We start from the raw sequence: 21836 nt of genomic DNA, 5'->3' as shown, positions 1-21836 counted from the left end.
TGATTTTAACTGGAAACATAAATTCAACCTTTGCCAATACATTAAAATTTGTTCTATATCACACTGGTTTTTGTTTTTTGTTTTTTGTTTTTTTTTTTTTGGTCAGTTATTCTTTTTAACAGTAATTTAACAGTAATTAAACTGTTTTAATTTAAAACAGTTGGAGGAGTTCCCGTCGTGGTACAGTGGTTAACGAATCCGACTAGGAACCACGAGGTTGCGGGTTTGGTCCCTGCCCTTGCTCAGTGGGTTATGGATCCATTGTTGCTGTAGGTCGCAGATGTGGCTCAGATTTGACATTGCTGTGGCTGTGGCGTAGGCTGACAGCTGCAGCTCCAATTTGACCCTAGCCCAGGAACCTCCATATGCTGTGGGTGCATCCCCAAAAAGACAAAAAAAAATTTTCCTTACTTGAATGAACGAATCAATGAATGAATAAAGAGAACATCTATCAGATTCCAATTTATATTTACCAATTTATATTCTGTAGTGCTTTACAGACATTAATTATCTACAATTTGCATCTCAAAAAAGTGCTGCTGGGTAGTTATCACTTGATCAGACTCAAGTTCCAAGTTCTCTATAAATAACAAGCTCATCTCACCAAACACTTTTTTACCTGAAACTACTCTCTGGGTTCAGGTGAAAAGGGTGTAGCTGAAAGGTTAGATAATGTGAGCTCATGACAGTATACTTTGTAGAGATTTCGAGGCTGGTGTCAAGCTCTTCAGAAACTGGAGGTCTAAATACCTTGACTATTGTCCTATAATTCTCCAGATTCCCTGTCATCAAACTACTGTCCCAGAAGTTTAAAAATCTGAGTTCTTGTAAAGACTTCATGATTTGATATTCCTGCCATTCCTTCTCCCTCCCAGATTTTAACATTTGGAATATTGCAGAGGCAAACAAAAGAGGGAATTGCAGCCAAGGAAATTTTAAACAGGCCCAGTTAGTGTAGCCCAGTCAGAGAGGGGAAGATAAAAACCAGTGCCTAAATACCTTACCTATAACCATGTAAAACACAACCCATGGTAGTCTGGAAAATGAGTAAAGAAATGACACACCATTCAAATATAACCGTGTGAGAAATTCCTGACACAGTGTTACTCTAGCACTTCCAACATCTCTGCTTCAGTAGTCTTAATGCAATTCGTGGTGAATGCTATGTTTGCTGTATCACTGCGACGGTAATAGAAATGACAATGTGACTTTGCCCCACTCTTATGCTTTGCATGTCAATTTTATCTCTTTTGAAACTTTCACTTTGATTATGCAGTGGGCCTGGCTATGCAAACTCAGGCTGGTGCACATTTTGTGAGGAATGTTGCTGGGGAGAGGAAAGAGCTTTCAGATGCATGCACACTTTTCCCAGTGCTGTGTCCTGTGGGTCATTTTCTCCTTCATAATGATGATATTGGAAATAAACTTTAAACTAGACGTTAATAGAATGGTTATTAAGCTGCACATTGTGTATCTTTGTATTTACTAACATCACAATCAACAGAACATTCCAGAGTGCCCTCCAATCGTAATTGATTCAGTAAGGCAATGATTTCCAACTGGTTGAGGGAGCTCCTTTACGATGTGATAAAAATCCATTATGGGCAAGAGGCATGAGAATGTCAGCTCCTGACTTAAACTCCTTTCCATGATGCCCATGTAAGGGGTAGCCTGAGACTGTGTGACAAACCCTGTTTCTTCATAAGTGCGTTGGAATGTCTGGTGTCTGTGTGGAGAGTAAAAGCAGGCACACCTGTGAAGACTGATCCTCAGGGTAGAAACCCCACTGACCCTCTTCTCTCCTCTCCAGCCATGTGCCACAGGGAAACCCTGGTTTGAAGCAAACAATGGGATGGATGTGTTAACTGAAAGAGCTTCTATTATATATCATTTCTTTTGATTTGGTACAGATTTATGGGAGCTGTTTGAGAAGCAGATGAGAGTCTGATAACAAAATTAAATTTTCTGTCTTTTAGACACATAGATGTTCCTTTCATTCTGGCTGTTGTAAAGATATCTGGTTCATTCCTGGACTTCACTAATTCTAACAAGGTTTTGACAATCCCCAGGGTTGTGGTGGTGGGGACATGGAAATAAGGAAGGCAGAAAACTATGGGAAATTTTGTTGGATCTTTTAAAACAGGAACAAGAAGCAATTAACCTCATCCAGTAGGAGAAAATAGACTATAATTTGCCTTGTGTTGATGTTAACTTAACAGAGAGTGAAATAGGGTGATGACAAGGGGAAACAGGAGAGCAGAGTTAAGGAAAGAGCTTGGATTTTGGACTCATGAAGACTTGTATTCACATGTTAATTTTTCCAATTACTAGCAGATACATGACCATAGGAGTTCTGAGTTTGTTTCCTCAGTTGTAAAATCATGTTTTTCTGGTTAGTATTGATGTACAGTTTAGATAACATAGGTAAAGGCTAAGCGGGTAGTAAGTATAAAATCAATGGCATTTGTTCCTATTTTGCACCGTTGTTGTTGAGGAGAGGTTATTAAAATTAAAATAGTTAATGGGTTTCTGGATGCAGGGGAGTGTGTGGGTAGGATTTAGAAACTTAGTTCATAGGTAATAGTCTGTATCTATTAACCCCAAGACTATTACCTTGGGAATGGATTAGCAATGAGATCCTGCTGTGTAGCACTGGGAACTATGTCTGGTCACTTATGATGGAGCATGATAATGTGAGAAAAAAGAATGTATACTTGTATATGTAACTGGGTCAACATGCTGTACAGTAGAAAATTGATAGAACACTGTAAACCAGCTGTAATGGGAAAAAATAAAAATCATTATTTAAAGTTTTTTCTTTTAATTAAAAAAAAAGAAACTTATTTCATGAAGGGAAAGTGTCCAAGACGGAAGGCTAATGTTGGAGAGATGTAAGATCTGAGTGGGGAACAAATGCATGTTTTGGCATATGAGGGTTCAAATCTAAGCACAAAGGAGGCAAGATCTGACAGGGGTGAGGTGGTTGAGTGGTAGGCAAGTTCAGACCCACTGCAGGGTCATTATTCTCCTCCCCAGTGCTGCTTTGGAAATCCCAGGGCTCCATGCCTGAAGGTGTTTCAGGTGATTAAACCCAGTTTTGTGACATATGCAGAGCAGTTCAACTGCTAAATGGTATCCAGTAAAGACCAGTTATTTTCTCAGTCTTCTCAAGGAAATGGAAAAGGAATCATGCTGCCTGCCATCATGTAAAGTTTTATGGGGCTGCAGCTAAGGATGGGGCAGACCTTGGGATCTTTAGGAAGGTGACAGGCAGAAGTGGGATGGGCACTCATTGCATAATCAGGATTCAAGCCAGGAAGACTCATTCATCAGCTGCTAAGCCTTAGTTTCTTCATATTTAAGTAGGATATGATAATGCCTACATGCCTAGTGTGTGGATGTCATGAGGCTCAAAGTCAGAGAGAGATAATAGATGATAAAACACACTATAAACTGTAAACTATCATGTGAGGAATTTTTAATGTACCCAAACACCTCTTTTAGCTGAAACTCGACAGCCTCATCATATTGATGTATTGATTTGTTTCTTTTTGAAAGTATATGATCCATAGGTACAGAATAAGAAGACACCAGTAAGTTGATGTATTCAAACAGATATTTATATTTATCATGTCTCTATTAGCTCAATAAATAACTTCATTAGTGGTACATTCTCGGAAATGAGAGTTGCCAACAAATTTTCCATAGGAGAAAAAAGGTGAAGAATGAAATCCTTTGAATGATATCACTGTGAGACTTACTCAGTTTACTCTGCAAGTTGATATCTCAATTAGTATAATTCATTAATTCACTTATTCATTCATCTCACTTTTATTTTATGTGCTGACGTTCCTCTCTTATATCTATACTCATGACAAATAATGCCTTATGTTGACATCTTCCAAATTAATTTCCTTAGATGCAACCTCCCCCTTAAATTCCAGACTCATACATGCAACTGTCTAAATTCATCCCCACTTGAATGTCTAATAGCCACCTCAATTTCAACACCTCCAAAACTGAATTTCTCATTTGCTACCATGCCCTGAAAATGTGTTCCTCCTGTGTTCAGTAAATGGCTACTCCTTTTTTCCAATGGCTCTGACCCCAACCTTAGGAGTCATCCTTGATTTCTTCCTTTTGACACACACTACATGAATTCATCAGCAAATCCTATTGGGTCTAGTTTCATGGTATATATGGAACTGGCTACTTTCCACCATCTCCACAATTTCTACACTAATTTTGTGCTCAGTAAAGTGCAATTCTTCCTAATTGACTTCTCTGCTTCTGCTATTTTCACACTAAACCGCTCCTATAGATTATTTTCATAGCAGCCAGAGTGTATATGTTAAAATACAAAGCAGATCACATCACTTTTTTTGGGGGGCTATTATCTTTCCAATGACATTCATTCTCACTCAGAGTATAAGGTCCTACATGATCTGCCCTACTTTTTCCCCTCCACCTTATCTCCTAATATTTTTCCTCTTGTTTACTTTGCTCTTGCTTCAGTGGCCTTCCTGCTTTGATCAGACACACATATTGGGTACATAGGAGAGAGGGAAGAGGGCATCCCAGAAGGAGAGAACAGTATCTTCAAAGTCATCATTCTCAAAGAACTCAGCATGATTGTAGTTTCAGTGCCTCTGGGGCACGCATATACAAAAGATGCAGGCTTAGCCAGGTAATGAATGGTCTGATATGCCATGTCCAAGGGGTTGGGCTTTATCCTAATAGGTAATGAGTAGCTGATAAGGAGTTTTAGGCAGAGGAGTGACATAGTCGGATTTGCATTTTAGGAATTTACAGTGGAAGATGTATTGAAAGAGGGTGACCCCTTAGGAGGACATGGCAATGGCCGGGGCAAGTGGATGTGACAGGAAGTAGCAGGTGATCTAAAGTATTAGGAAGTAGAATATAACACACTGTAGACATTAAATAACCATTGGTCAAATTCAATAGGATAAAAGTTTGTCTCGTTTTTAGAGTAGATACCCATGAAAAAAATTCAGATCAGTGACTCAAAAAAACTACTTAGAAACCAGTACAGAAACCTTAATTTATCCAATAAAAATGCAGACTTACAAAGAACCAAATCATGTCTTTTGATGCAGTATTCTCTGGCTAGTCTCTATTTAATTGTGGGTTTCAAGACACCTCATTTAATTACCCCTCTAGGAGGAACTGAGTCAAGCGATACATAACTTTTTATTGGTTTGCTTATTTTATTAGACATTTTTTCATTTCTGAAACTTGTTCCCAGATGTATCATTTTCCATTTCACACATCGTAAATATGTACATAAATATTTAAAAAGTTTCTGTTTACCTAAGTTGAGTATGTGCCATTTAATGGATATTAGCTCTAACTGAAAAGTACCTAAACTAATAAATTGCTCTGGCTTCTAAGCTTAAGTTACCCCATATAGCAGCAGAAATAGCATGTTTGAGTGGACAGGGATCTTAGAGATCATCTGTAGCACCTCCTAACTGTCCCTAATTTATTTTAAAAAGAAATAAAATGGGGGCTAAGGGACTTGCCAACATCATACCTTTGGTGACCAAAACATTTGAAAAATGCAAGTATGTATTTATTCCAAGGCCGTATTTTATGGCAAAGGAGTCACACACAAAAGAAAAGGACTTTGCTATGCATTAGAAGCACTGGAGAGCATGCTAACAATACAGGTCCTTCTTGCAGAGATACTGATTCAGCAGAAACATTCACTTTTCAAAAATATTTCCCTGCCATGATGCTAATATAGATGGTCTATGTACCACAGTTTGAGAGTAACTTAAACAAAATATGCAGGCATGAACAGTGAGTTTACCAAAACACAGAGACTACACTTAGGATATAGTATTTCCCAGATCTTAGGCTGATAGATACTACACTTTAAACAAAAGTTTTTCTCTACTAACATCTGTTTTTATGAAAAATATACATAGACCATCAGGGAATCCTTTATAGCTGATACTAATGTAACGTGATAATTGCAAATCCAACCATCCCTTTCCAGCAATTTCAATGTCAAGCTATTCTAATTTTGATGCATTTCTCATGTGTATTATCATTCCTTAAGAGAGTTGGAGATAAATATAAGCATTAAACAATATCTGTGTCATCAGTGAACATCTGCCTTAGGAAACCAGATGTGATCAATCCTTTGGGGGAAGTAGAGGCTGATCAGTGTGACCTTTGTTTTCTACCTAGAACTTTTGGTTTCTGAGAGTCTGAAATAACATGGTCAAACTGTCTTCAGAAATGCTTTATTTGAAGGCTGAGATGAGAGATCACACATTATGTAGCCTGAAATGGATCTGTAGATGTTGGTGTGATAAAGATAATTCAGACCTTCCATAAATATTATCAGTAAAAGCAAAAAACAAAGCATGTCTTCTGGAAAACAGTGTATACTATAGATATGAATAGAACACACTCTCCTGGCCTTGCATAGAAATATACACACTTCAATAGGGTTATTATTTAAAAAAATCACATAGGACTGAAGCAGACTTTAGGAATCATATAATCCACTAGTTTTTAAAAGATTAGTTGTAGAATAATTTTTTCAAGCAATGTTTAAATATAATTAATTAATTTCCAAATATAAAAAGATAAAGGCAGAGTTTCTCTGAAAGCAGCTGGGACATAGGGAAAGACTAGTCCTGATCTCAAACTGTAGACCTGATACCCTCCATGAGAACCCCAGGGTGTTACAGGAAATCATTGTTTCAGCCTGTGCCTTCATTTTTGAAAGCAGTAACTATGACCAAAGGAGTTTAGGGATTTGCCTATAGTAGGGAAGGGGTAGGTAGATACCTCAAAATTGAACTTAGCACCCAGGTACCAGCACTCTTCCCCAGAGGCCAAGTTGCTCGTCATCCCTTCATACAGACGCAGGATTACAGTTGGTTCTTGAATAACATGAGGTTGAACTGTGGAAGATCCACTTCTATGTGGATATTTTTCAATAGTAAATACTTTATGGTACTGTGAGGTCTATGGTTGATTGAATCTGGGAGTATGGGCAAATCTCTGATAAGGAGGGGTTATTCTAAGTTATAGGAAGATTTGGGGGTTGGTCAACTGTATCAACTTGTGCTGGGTAGTCATTTTTATACTTATGGAAAGGACTGGCTAGGAGCTGCTTCCTTCAGTGTGAGTTTCTTTAGGGAAATTGGTCTAAAGCAAGGAGAGATAGGGAGGACTACCTCCTCCAAGGAAGGTCCAGGGCTGAGTGCAGGAAACAATTTTGGAGGAAGCAGAAGCTGTAAACACAACTGTGCATATCTTGAAACTCTCTGGCTAGAGTTGATGGTTTTAGAAAAGGAGTGAGCACTGAAGAAGGGAAAAGAAGTGAAAACCTGGCAATCAGTTCAATTAGAAGGCAAGAGGTGTGAAACTTCATAATCAGTTATTCCTTTGGCAAGCCCATATGTATACTGATTCTTCAAATAAATTTTTATTGATTTTTAACCATTGCATATTAATTATAAATGGGGAAGTTCAAGATTTTTCTCTGGTAGTATTCAGATCTCTAGGACTGACTGAGAGGATGAGAATTACTTTAAGTAAAGACCCAGTAAATTTACATTGGTACAGCTAATGTGGAAAACAGTATAGAGGTTTCTGAAAAAACTGAACATAGGGTTACCATATGACCCAAATATTCCACTCTTGGGTATATATCAAAAAGAACCCAATACACTAATCAAAAAGATACATATACCCCAGTGTTTATAGAAGTATTATTTATAATAGCCAAGATATGGAAGCAACCTTAGTGTCCATTGATGGATGGATATAGGATATGGATATATATATGTAGATATACACAGAGATAAATATGTGTACACAATGGAATATATGCATCCTATACATATATACATACAGTGGAATATTACTTAGCCATGAAAAGAATGAAATTTTGCTATTTGTAGCAACATGGGTGAAAATGGAGGGCATTATGCTAAGTGAAATATGTCAGAAAAAGATAAATACTATATGATATCACTTATACTTGGCATCTAAAACATATAACTAGTAAATACAATAAAAAAGAAGCAGACTCACAAATATAGAGAACAAACTGGTAGTTACCAGTGGGAAGAGAGAAGGAGGGGGGGAATATAGGGGTAGAGGAGTAAGAGGTACAAACTACTAGACATAATATAAGCTACAAGGTATGTTGTACAACATGGGAAATATAGCCAATGTTTTATAGTAACTATAAATGGAGTTTAACCTTTAAAAATAAAATAAGAATTAAACAAAGCCCCATCAGACAGTGACTCATGAGATATCAGCCTCTTTTCCATTCTAGACTGTACCATTTTTACATACATTTTCTAGCTAAAATTTTGAAGTAATTTACTTTCAGTCACTAATCTTATATTCTTTGTTTTTTAGTGGCTCATGTAACATTGTAGAAATTTTGAAATAAAATTAATTGTCTTACTCTTTCTTTCACAGGAAATCTCCATCTGAGGGGGAAAGAATGGACTTGTCCTGCTCCGCTACAAAATTGTAAGTTCAGTATGATTTTAACTCTATTTTTAAAAAGTAATTAGCGTATTAGATGAAAGTAAGGTGATTGAGGGAATGGGCATTGAACTCAGACCCTCTGGGTTTGAGTGCCATTTTTAGCAATTACAAGCTGTGTGACTCTTGACAAATGACTCAGCTACTCTGTGCCTTAATTTCAACTATAGATAGAGATAATAGTGCTTACTTCATTGTTGTGAGGATTTAAACAAGCTAATGCACAAAGGTCTTGGTGAAGTGCCTGGCACTTAGAAGTTTCTCAATAAATGTCAGCTATTATTATTTCCAAGTAGTGGGACAATAAGTGATTTTGTTCTTTTAATTTTCTAAAACAAATTTTAATATGGCTATGATATGTGTTATGACAGAAACTAAGGTTATAAATATAAAACAGAAAAAACTGTCCCTCTTTGAAAACTGGAAATTTGAAAAATTTGAAAATCTCCTCCTTTTCTCAAATCCAACATCAGCCAAACTGATGTTCAATTTGAGTGGAATAGTATGTTAAAAAGGGGGAGAGAAGGGAGAGGAACAAAAGGATAAAATTGTTCTAGCCACTCTTCTTGATAAACCCATTCTCCATTCTTCCTTCTCAACTGACTGTCACAATGACTTTCTGTACCAAATAAAAGAGAGAGAAGATGCAGTTTCTCCTTGAAACCTTCCCAAATGTCAGTGGGATAACAGTTGAATCTCCTGCCAACCCTTCTATCTCACCATCACTCTGTTGGGTCAGTCATTTTTAGTGTACTGATATGTAAACAGCTATGACTTGCTCTCACTCTTTGTAAGATCATTAGAAAGATTCTCTGTTTAAAATGAACAATTTAAAATGTTACAGCTTTCTTCAGGCCTTTTGCTTTAGAGAATGGCAGAATGGAGTTCTGAGTCCAGGCTTTCACCTTGCCCTGACAGTTCAATCAATTAACCAGCAAATAGTTATTGAATGCCTACGCTGTGCCCGGGTTATAATGTTCTGACCTGACTAGGTCACTCTTCTTCCAGATTGTCCTACCCAGTCCCTTTTCAGATGTCAATGGATCATGGCTAGGCTCAGCTGAAAGAGCCATGTCTGAGCCCCTGGGATGTTCTGGCCATTTCTGAGCCACCACGATTATCCATGGGGATTAGAGGTGAGGACAGTTGGTGGGGTGCAGAGGCAGTATCCATTTCAAATACAGACACTTAAATGTGGGCTCAGGTAGAACCAACTGTGTTGGCAAAATTGAGTAATTTTTAGTGCTTCTATCAGAAGTCTGGCATTCTGGAAACCTGCTCACCTGACTGGAGGGCTTGGAAGGTGAAAGTTGGTTTAAAAAAACCCAAGCTAGTAAGTAAAGACTATTTGATTTGAGCCTAAGGGGAAATCATTTTATTCACATACACTCTGGTCATTTAATAGTTGTATGACCTGAACAGTTATTTGCTATTGAGCACTTTCTATGTGCCAGATCCTTTGCTACATGGTTTATACCTATTATCTTATAAATTATTCATGATGGTCCTTTGCATACATCCTTGTGTTTTCTCTGTGAGAAGCCTGAGGCTTAGAGGAGTGCAGTAATTACTGAAGATCCTCTAAGTAGTGTGATGATGCTGATAGCTGAGCCTCAGTGTCTTCAAATGTGAAATGCAAAATGTAATAGCTAATCTCCCAGAGTACTCGCCATGAATAAATGAAGGTATATACAATACATAAGATATATAGATCTATAAAATAAAACTATAAATTTTTAAATTAAAAAATATGTACACACACACTTATGTATATATGTTTTTCTGGTACATAATAATCACTTAATAACATTATTTTAACTACAGAGACCAATTTGTTTCTGTAGAGGAATACATGGTGAGAAGTAAACTTTCATTTGAGGTTTGCTAACATATTCTGTAGACAGAGTTTCTGTCATCTTCCTGCTCAGAGTTTGTTGAAAATCATTTATGTATTCCATTAGTTATGTGAATTATTCACTGATACGACTCTCCTGCTTTTACTTCAGGTGATGATGGCAGGGCTTTTAACCTCTCATTCAACTTCTAATTGGAAAGAGACCCTTTCTCCCTGGGTGCCTTTCCCTGCCACACTGTGTGCTCCGAAAAGGCAGGACCAAATTTGGTCAAGAATACTTTCCTGGCCTGTGCACCTACCATCTCCTAGTAAGTCAGACAGAGTCCCTGGAAACCTCCCACAGAAAAGTCACTGGATGGAGTTCCTGTTGTGGCGCAGTGGTTAAAGAATCTGACTAGGAACCATGAGGTTGCGGGTTCGGTCCCTGCCCTTGCTCAGTGGGTTAACGATCCGGCGTTGCCGTGAGCTGTGGTGTAGGTTGCAGACGCGGCTCGGATCCTGCGTTGCTGTGGCTCTGGCATAGGCCAGTGGCTACAGCTCCGGTTGGACCCCTAGCCTGGGAACCTCCATATGCCGTGGGAGCAGCCCTTTCTTAGAAAAGGCAAACAGACAAAAAAGAAAAAAAAAGAAAAGTCACTGGAAAATATAGTCAACCCACCAAATTCTGTTTATTCAGGAAGAAAGATTCTTGGACCCAGGGGTCCTTCTTCTACCCTCTATTTCCAGGCACTCCCCAGGTGTTAGCTTAACCTGATATAATGTATCTCTGCTAAAACATTTGTTAGGGGTTATCTGTCAAAATGATTAAAGATTTTCCCTAGTATATAGAAACATATAGCACAAAACCTGGAGAAGTTAATTCTAATATGGTATCAGTAGAGGGATAGATAAATAGACTCATGGAAGAGACAGGGTGCAGATCATGCCTTCATCCCAACTATTATGTTTATATGATAAACATGATAAATGTGGCATTTCAAACTAGTAAAGGAAGAAGAGACTATTTTATTATACCCATCTGGAAAAAAATAAAAATAATGTTTCTCTCATATTATCTAAAACAAATTCCAGGTGGATTAAAATTCTAAACACAAAAAAACTATATTGTCTTAGAAAAAGTATAGGAGAATAATTTTACTATCTTGACATCAAACCCTGAAGCCATAAAGGAAAGATTGGAGTAGTTGATTATAAAAATTAAAAACTCTGACACAAAATATATGTAAATACAGAAAACACATTCAGTAGCATCTTTGCAAGGATTACCTCCTATGAAGGTGTTGTAAAGGACATGTAATCATATAACTTGGGATACAGAAATACATTGAAAAGAAAAATGTTTAGAGAAAAGATACATTTATCTATCTTTTATCTGTCTACCTATCTATCTGAAAAAAATAGGGTAGGATCATTTACACTTTTACCTTGTATCAACCCTATTTATTTTATTAGTAGATATTATTGTTTTCATCTTTGGTTACATGATTGTAGAATGTCCTCCCTCCCCCACTTCTACTCCCCTCTTATCTTCTGAAAAAGATTGTAATATAAGAGCCTGCCTTTAAAGATTGACTTTTAAAGATCTGAAATTTATTTTAAGCTGAAATAAAATGTTGACTAAAATAGTCTATCCTCAGACTCACTGTTTGACCTATAACCGCAATTATTCTCTTTTTTTACTGTCCAATGACATACCACAAAATTCTTTTTTGATTTGGATCTCTGCAGGTCTTTGCAGCTGGAAATTGTTTCCAACTCCTGTTTAGGGCAAGAGAAATTCGGAGTTGGAAGGAAGGTTAGAATTGATCTAGTCAAATCTCCATTCCAACTTGTATTCCCTCCACAAAATCCCCTCTTGATCCATTAATGTGCCCATGCAAGCTACTGTAGTCAGTGTGAAAGAGACAAAGAACACAGAGCAGAAAAAACAGCAGGAAGGGGAGCTGTGGAAATCCTCACACCCTAAAATCTCACTAAGTTTTATATGTCACTCTACCAAATAGGAAAAAAAAGTCAAAGATTGTTTTATAAAAGGCCTTACTTTCTGAATAGGACTTCTGTAAGTAATAAATGTACATACAATGTTGGAACATTTATGAGTATGAATCATTCCTAAATTATCAGCTCACAGTATCATATAAATGATCACTTTTGCTTTCTCTCCCAATAGTGCTATAATTGCTAATAAAGCAGTTTATACATGTTTTAAGTGAGACTACAGTGCTCTAGAAAACTAACATTTTTATATTGCTGTAATAATAAAAATGCAAAATTATTCAGGCAGTTTTCATCGGTTGCCCAAGCCTCCGGATCAAGTCCCATTCAGTCCACCCTACATCTGTAAGGAAAACAAGTCTGACTGAACCCTAAATAAGGAATTATATCAAGATCCCAGGCTTGGTATATTTAAAGACCAAGATCAAATTGCTGCTGATGATATTTGCTCCCAGTCTCTGAGTCTATCCTCTTTCCAATCCTAAAAAGTCTACCTATGAGAATTTGGGTCTCTAGAAAAGAAAATTAATGGAAAATAATGATCCTACCTTTGATGCATGGTGGCCATGATATGGACAATTAAAAAGAAGTTCTCTAGTCTAGTGAAAAGGATGGTTAATATAATAGTTTGGACTTAAGTGATGCAGATTGGCTCTGTGGGAAAAAAAAAAAAAAAAGAAATGAGCCTGAGGGGGGGAAAACAGATCTTCATAAAAAACTTCATCATGCATCATGTGGGACAAAAGAGCCACTGAAATTAGAGTTTGTGTAAGTGTATTATGATGATGCTGTTTTCAACAAGTTCTGCCAAAGTCTTAAAAACCACAAGCACTTTTAGAGTTGATAATTGCCTGGAGATAATCTGCTTTCTGTTCACTGAAATCTGAGTAAAGGAAAGAGGATCCTGTCCAGAGAGTTTTAATTTGCCTGAAAGTCTTAATCAGATGATGGATTTTCCTCTGTGGACCCTTCTCTTAATTTGTCAAGAGGAATTCTACTGCTAAATCTGAAAATGTTGGCAGACAAACATTCCTTGTTAGAAGAACAGTGATGGGTGCACAGAAATAGAGTGTATAAACAATGGCTCTGCTTCAGATGGTTTCTGTTTGTTTTTTTGAGGAGGATGGAGGGAAGTATTGAAATATTTTGCCAGTGTAAAACAGCAGGTGTAATAATAAATTCACCCATTTATCAAGAGAGTGCTTTTGAGTAGGTTCTGCTCACTTGATATTAATATAATAGCAATCTGACTTTTTGGTCCCAAATCAAGAAATAGGGTTGCTTTTTCAGTACAGTTTTTGGTTCTTAGAGCAGGAAGGACAGAGAGAGAACCTAAGTGAGGATAAACAAGCTCTCTCCTGTAACATCAGAACAACTATTGCCTGGGACAATGTCTAAGCCTTATCAATTTATCTTGGCCTATAAATATAAGAATCCTTTACTACTTGAACCTTTGATAAGTTTATCATTCTTGTTCAAGGATTTTTATACTGAATAATTGACTCCTCTGGGGCAACTAAACCTGTCTGTTGGCTGGGGTGTAAAAAACATGAGCTTAACCCCTTTCATTGCCTTCTTGAAGCAGAGGTGTTAACACCACCAGCCAGGACAATCTCTTGGCCAACTGCCTTTTTCTTTCTGTATATCTTGTTTGTTAGTCCCCTTGTTGAAATGGGTCACGACAGAATATCACAGAAATAACACTGTTTCTGGTTAAACAAGTGATTTCGACCCAAGTTTTTCTGGCTGCTGAGAGCAGATGGTTTAGTCTAGAGTTTGACAGACCTCAGGTTTTTACTCTCCTCCAGCTACTGTATCACTTTCAGGCTATGAGAACAGGTAATTATAATACTATGGAGTGCAGAGAATAGCCTGCTATGGGAACTCAAGAAAGAGCCACTATCTCTGCCTGGTTTCTTCCTTTCTGTTTTAGTGTTTCAGAGTTTTCTGAGTGCTTTTATGTGCATTATCTTATTTGTTCCTTAGAAGAGCCCCATTAAGAGAGTAGTATAGATGTTATTTCTGCTCTTATAAATGAGAGCTCTGAGGCTCAAAAAGGTTAAGTAACTTTCCAGGATTACACAGCTAGTAAATTTTAGTCTTGGGAAGAAATTTATCTTTTGCTTCCAGATTCTATCCTCTAGAGGTCATCATGGAGAAAGATTTAATCAAGGGCAGGTAGTTACTGTTCTAACATTTTGTGACTGAGTAATATTTGAGTAGAATAGTTGAAATTTCTGAACTGAGCCTTTATGATCACAGAATACTATATCTCTAGCTACTGAATTAAATAATATTTTTGATAAAGTCTCAGTCATAAAGAGACTGAAACTTACCATTATTGAGAAATCACCATTATTGAGTTTCCTTTTTAAATTTGTATAATGAATTCTGGTTTAGATGAGAAAATAAGATTTAATCAATGATTAGTATAGGATTAGCCAATGATTATAATGTAATTGCTTTTATTGCTTTGTGAAATGCAAATAGCAGATGGATCATATTTTGGTCAATTGCTCTTTAAATATAATATCAATTTTTATAATTTTAAAGTTTGTGAAACATGTACTTTAAATATATATTAGTAACTCTAAGGCAGTCATTCATTCATCAAGTAAATAATGTCACTTTAAGGCTATTAACTTAAAGTTCTAACCATACATTTTACTGAACTCAAAGCACATTATTTTTCTATCCTCCTATAATCAAATGTACATATAGGAAATTATTCCATATTTAAAGAGGAATAAGATCATTGAGTTCTTATTTTGTGCCTCAGATTTTACATACATACCATCTCTTTCAATCATAAATTTTACCATTGAGATCCTGAGTTTCAGAAAAAATTAAGTAACTTGCTTATAGCCACTCAGTTACCTAGTGGTAAAAATAATATTTAATCTAAAACTTTTCTCTGCACCAAGAAAAATTACTGTTTATTTACTATAAATGTACAAAGCAAAATCACATACAAAGCCATCTATCTCTGGAATATCTAAAGGAAACATAGAAAAATGATATATTTAAAAAAAAAGAGTCATTCTGCAGAGGAAAGTTCAATGTAAGTCGACTTGAAGAGAAATTATTATTATTTTTTTTTTTGAAGAGAAATTATTGATGGATGTGGGAGGAGATCATTTGAAAAAAAAGTGACCTATTGAATGATTTCTACCTGTATTTGTAAAACTAAATAATTCATTATCTGGTAATTACATGATTATGCCTATAATAAGAAAGCGATTAAAATATTTTAGTCATGATACTCATCTGATTTATATGAGCCTAGAGTGAAATAGAAAATGTGATAGAACTTGAGAAGGTAATCTCTATATTGGGAAAAAACTTCTGACAAAATATGTTTTTTATGAGATACAGCTGTGGAAATGAAAATGAACTTAGGCTAAATAAATGGTGAAGTTTATTTTGATTTTAAATATTAAAATAACTGGTATTAATTAATGGCTAATAATTAAATATTAAAATTAATAGGGATGACAAATATATCCACATAAAGTTTTCCCCAGTGAAATTCAGTCTTGGTGGTGTTCTCACCATTGGACACCATGAGCTCATATTACTTGCGTTTTTGGACTACTAACAATTTCTAAAATGTAGGATTGATTGATATCTACCTAGCTTGGGATTCAATGTCCTTTCTTTCACTCTACGTTATACTAGCAATGATCATGATCATTATCCCTTATATCTAAAATTGTTTTATGCTGGATAGCCATATTGGATTTTACCCTATCAATAATCGTGTAGAGTAGGAATCCTAGCCACTTTTTAATCATTTTCTTTTTCTTTCTTGGGCATACCATACACCTGAGGTATATGGAAGTTCCCAGGCCAAAGACTGAATCCAAGCTGCGGCTATGACCTTTGCTACAGCTATGGCAATGTTGGATCCTTAACCCACTGTGCCAGATCTGGGATTCAATCCACACTGCCACAGAGATAGTGCCGAATCTTTTACCCGCTGCACGACAGCAGGAAACCCTGTTTCTTGACTGTCACTAGAAGTTCTTTTTATTATTTTGGATTTGTGCTTCTACATATTTATAAGTTGATTGTTCACAGCTCATAATAGCTCGTGTATATATATTGTAAGCTTGAAATGTTAATTTTAAACTTGGTTGGGAGGAGAGCTAACTTAGCAGTCTTGATACATTCTACTTATGGTTTGACATGACCCACTACTGAACCACACTACTCATTTCCTCTACTTATTGAGTACCACTTCCTTCTGTTACTACCCAGCCAAAATGAGCATCTCTTCCTCCTCCCTATTCCCAGATATTATTATTATATATTTTCATGTTCCCATAGCATTTATCACCAGCTGAATTTATCTTGCTTCTCTATTTTCTTTTATTATTGTTTCTCCCAACTAGAATGAAGGCATCATGAAGACAGGGACTCTAACAAAAAAAAATCTTGTTCACATTGTATCATTTAGGACATATAGCAATAGGTGATAGAGGAATGAATGAATGTGTGAATGAAAGAATAAAACTGTCATGCTTTTGCACATGACATTTTCCCCCTGATCAAAGCTGATTGGACAGTGGTTGGGTACCTGACTCAAAGATAGCCAGTCCTTAAGCTCCACAGGGAAATCTGACATGGACTGGAATGGAAAAGATACATGCATACATATAGGGCAGGCCTAAGGCAGAATCTGAAGCCAAGTTGGGTAAGGACAAATAGAATAATGAAGGAGAAATGCTCACAAAGCAGAGGGGAAAAAAGACATGTAAGGGTGGAAGAAAGCTTGTGAGGTTCTGTAATGAGAGGAAGAGGAGCCCTTTGAATAGCCAAGTTAAAGTGGTGGAGACAAAGAGTGAAGAGGTACAAGCCCTGCTGTCTAGGGCTTCAGAGCAACCTGGATCTCCAGACAAGCTTCCACTTCAGTCCCTTCCTCCACGAGAAACTGCTCTGCCTGGCAGCTGCTTGTCTTGGGTATAACTTGTGTTTCCTTAATTTGTATGCCTTTAGTGGACCTCTGTTTTTACATCAAAAGTGCCTAATCTAGCTTTCCTTCTTGATGTGTACTTTAGAGTGCACCATGCTCCATTCTGCTCTTGGGAACATAATCTAACCCTGGAACAGGATTTTGTGGTTTCAGAATGCTTTAATGGTATTATGCCATTTGTTCCTAACAGCACCTCCTCTCTATGAAGTGGTTCTTGATTTCTTCTAGGTGGGCGATTTCTCTGTGTACTTGGTTATCATGTTGATCTCTCCTTTAGCATGAATCACAGGCTTTATTTGTATAAATGCTTGATTTTTGCTGCTAGACACTAAGTACCTAGATGGTAGAGAAGAAGGCTTGTTTATGGCATTGCTCACAGTGCTTAATCTGGTGCATCACAACATTGTTGAAAAATAAGTGGTTCCCATATTCAACTGATTTTAAGACTGAGTGTGAAGCAATTCCATGAACATTGATTCCACTTATCTGTATTCTCTATGAACAGATAAATTATAAACTTTGGAGTTACTTAAAATATTTCTTTCCTTAAATATATATATGTATATAAATATTTCTCAAATGTTTATATTTGTGGTTATATTTGCGTTATAGCCCACAGTGTCCCCAACAGTTTCTAGAGAACCTCTAATATCATTGTATGAATTTATAAATAAATAATCAAAAAGAACACTTAAAATAGGCATTCAATCATAACATTTGTGAACTAGGTCCATTTTTTTTTTTTAGTTATTTCAAGCCTTTGTTTAGATTTTATTCTTCAGAAATCATAACCTTTCATACTATGTCTCAATAGGGGTCTTCAGACTGCATAATTGCATTTCTTACTATGTAAGTGGTGTTCAGAGAACTGAGTGTGAAGTGAATAAGGTCATTCATTCTACAAAGTATCCATATTTGCCTCAAAACCATTGAATTTCCCTTTGTTTTATCTTGTTATTTTATTTTTAAAGATGCAGAACTAAAGAGGGGAGATGAAAAGTTTACCCATAACCAAAATATACAAGATTACAATCTTGCTCAAGAGCAGAATAGAGCACTAAAGTTTTGCCTAAGATGAATAAACTTCCTTTTTTATTCTCACTAGGTATAAGGTTTTAAGCAACTGTGTTATTATATACTGAGATTATATGTTTGAGATCCTTGGTAATCTTACACTAATACTAGTTAGAATAGGGTATAGGAAGGACCAGAAAAGATAACATTTTATCTTCAGATGGTTGTAGCATTGAAAAAAACAATGAATTTCTGTTTTCTTAGCTGTACATATGTTTCTTTGGAATACCCATCTATTAAATAGGTATTCGTGCATTCACTGATCATTCAGTAAACATTTATTGAGCACCTGCCATATCTTGCTACGTATTATGCTAGGAACAAGGGTAATATTAAGATAAAACCTGGAAGGATACACACAAAGTGATTCCAAAAGTCCATGGTAGGTGCCAGCATATAATCTAATAGTTAACTTGAATCTTAGGTATGCACAAAATAGAGAACCATCAACTTTGCTTTGTGGAGGAGCAGGAAGATGCTCAAGGAGTTTTACAGACAAATGCTTGGACTGGCTTTGAAAAAAGAGTAGAGTTTTCAGATAGAAAAGGCACAAAAGGACATTTTAGAGAGAAGGGAGAGTATAGGCAAAGGCATGATAATGTAAAATAATATGGGCTATCCTGAATAACCACAAAGCTGTTCATTTTAGTTGGAAAGAGGAGAGTGTTGGACAAGGAGTTTGGAGAGGAAAATATGATTAGTTCATAGAAGGCTGGAAATTTATCCTATAGAGTTTATTCTTTATCTTGAGGATAATTGGGAGCTTTTAAATGTGGAATAGCAAGACCAATTTTCAAAATGTGAAAGGTAATTTGGTAGGGCCAAGGCTGGGATAGGGAGATGATTCCTCAAGTTGACATATGTTAGAGCATTTTAGATCAAAGATTGCAAGTGAAATAATATTTTTCTATCATTTGCCATTATTCACACATATAGCAATTTTAAGTTTCAAAAATTAAGCCCTATTGGCTAAAACAAGTTTGAGACATGATTAAATACCATTTCAGAAAGTATGTTATGTCTGTTTGTCCACTGGCCTTCCGTTATCTTCAGCTCTGGAAAATAAAGTGAAGATGCACTGCAGAATATGTGATCAGGAGTTCTTGTAGTGCAGTAGAAATGAATCTGACTAGGAACCATGAGATTTCAAGTTCGATCCCTGGCTCAGGATCCAGCATTGCCGATGCTGTGAGCTATGGTGTAGTTCACAGACACAGGTTGGATATGGCATTGCTGTGGCCATGGCATAGGCTGGCCGCTGTAGCTCTGATTCAACCTGGGAACCTCCATATGCCATGGGTGTGGCTCTAAAAAGCCAAAAAAAAAAAAAAGAAAAAAGAAAAAAAAAGAACATGTTATTATGTGTGAAATGAGAGGCAGATGAATTATTATCTACTTTCATGGAGGAGGTATGTCTGAGGTATGTGTCCTAATAAGTTCATGAGGAATGGTGGTTTAGAATAGAGTTTGAGTCAGTGGAACTGGGCTGGAGACCCAGTTCCAGCACACATTAGTGACTTTGAGAACTTAATTGATTTCTCTGAGTAGCAGTTTGTTCATCCTTAAAATGAGGTAACTGATTCCCACCTTAACTATTTTATATGGTCACTGTGAGAATACATTGAGGTAATGTCTTTAAGTACAGAAGTACATGCTTTCAAAACAAGGTATTCCTTAAGATATCATAACGTTTATCAGAGAAGATATCATAAGATTTCCTAAGATATCATAAGATTTATCAGAGAATCTTTCCTTAAAATGCTTAAATATCTACTCCAGAAATTAACTTTCTATCTTAGGTTTACCTCTTTCTGATCTGTTTTCTATCTATAAATTGATATTCAAATGTAAGAATTTTTGTGAATGATGGTGAAAATTTTACCATTATGAGTCTTACAACAATCATTTTTTTCAAGGAAATAGGACACTTTCAAGGACTAGCTGCTTGGAATATATACTAAGGAAGGGTTGGGCCAGGGCATATGTTTTGTTTTTTTATTTGTTTGTTTTCTTCGGCTTTTTAGAGCTGCACCCACAGCATGTGGAAATTCCCAGGCTAGGGGTAGAATCAGAGCTACTGCTGCTGGCCTACACCACAGCCACAGCTACGTGGGATCCGAGTTGCATCTGTGACCTACACCATAGCTCACAGCAATGCTGGAGCCCCGACCCACTGAGTGAGGCCAGGGATGGAACCTGCAGTCAGATTTATTTTTACTGCACTACAGTAGAAACTTCCATATGGTTTGTTTTTAAATGCTTTTAGAAAGAGAGAGAGAGAGAAAGAAAAAACGAAAGAAAAGAAAAATAATTTTGTACAGAAGAAAAAGAATTTCAGGTGGGATCATATCATTCGTTCATTTAACTGGCTCAATTAGGCTATGAAGTTATATCCACAGGGAAAATGTAGATTCGCATATCCACACTTAGAAATATTCCTTCAACATTCAATCACCAAGTATTTACTTAACACATTATTAGAGGTTGTTTATAAGATACATTAGCAACATTAAAATTAGAACTTTGAAGGATTTTTTGTGAAATACTTAGCCATTTTTTATGATCTCTTGGTCTGCAAAGTAACTACTATAGCAGGATCATAAAGAACTGACTAGAGCTCAAGAGAAGAGAACTATTAGACTCCAGTCAGTTACCTTTGTCCAGGGCTGCATGAACTGGTTTGTTCTGTTGGAGGGAACTGAAATGTGTATCCATAGATCTCACCATGATGAAAAAAAATTTTCCACAGAAAAAGGAACATCACAGAAAATTGTCTTTTTCTTCATCTTCTAATCGGAAAGTTTGAAACTCTAACCAGTACTGTACCAAGACTGCTCAGGTTCCTGGCCAGTAGATGGCTCTTTTTTTAAAGCCAAAATGCTGTCCAATGTACTAAATTGAGAAGTTCAGAGTAGACTATATCATAAAGATGGTTGAAGTAATGGAACTTATGTCTTTGAGGCCATTTCCTTCCTCCCTTTGTGAATTTGAATGGAGAGACAATATGAATGTCAAGTGGATCTTACTTGTCTTTATAATTAGGATGCAAGCTCACCGAGTCTTCCTTTGATGCTTGCATATTTACATAGACTTTTCTTTCTATGCCTCCCAAACCCCCTCTGTCCCTCCCTCTCTTCCTTCCTTTGTTTTTTGTCTCTTTAGTACTGCACCCATGACAAATGTACGTTCCCAGGCCATGGGTCAAATCAGAGCTGCAGCTGCCAGCCTATGCCACAGCCAAGCAATGCCAGATCTGAGCTGTATCTGTGACCTCTACCAGAGCTCATGGCAACACCAGATCCTTAACCCACTGAGCAAGGCCAGGGATTGAACTTCATCTTCATGGATACCAGTCAGGTTCTTAACCCACTGAGCCACAACGGGCATTCC

General features: G+C 36.7%; 2 protein-coding genes across 14 annotated transcripts in view; one reads left to right on the top strand and one right to left on the bottom strand.

Annotated features, from left to right (window-relative positions):
• Positions 1 to 21836, top strand: part of LOC106505750 (uncharacterized) — a 742696-nt gene that overhangs the window by 247838 nt on the left and 473022 nt on the right. For all 10 annotated transcript variants that reach the window (XR_014824346.1, XR_014824350.1, XR_014824343.1 and 7 more), the window contains exon 2: positions 8479 to 8532. The gene's annotated coding sequence lies outside the window, so the exon portion shown is untranslated. The remainder of the gene's footprint in view (positions 1 to 8478; positions 8533 to 21836) is intronic.
• Positions 1 to 21836, bottom strand: part of KCNMB2 (potassium calcium-activated channel subfamily M regulatory beta subunit 2) — a 313395-nt gene that overhangs the window by 252174 nt on the left and 39385 nt on the right. The window lies entirely within an intron of this gene.

Source organism: Sus scrofa, chromosome 13 (genome assembly GCF_054392235.1).
Source record: "Sus scrofa isolate SSC_HxYL_T2T_F1_AM1 chromosome 13, Sscrofa_HxYL_maternal_Yorkshire_Landrace_v2.0, whole genome shotgun sequence".
Taxonomy (NCBI): Eukaryota; Metazoa; Chordata; class Mammalia; order Artiodactyla; family Suidae; genus Sus; species Sus scrofa.
This window is presented reverse-complemented; position numbering and strand designations above follow the sequence as displayed.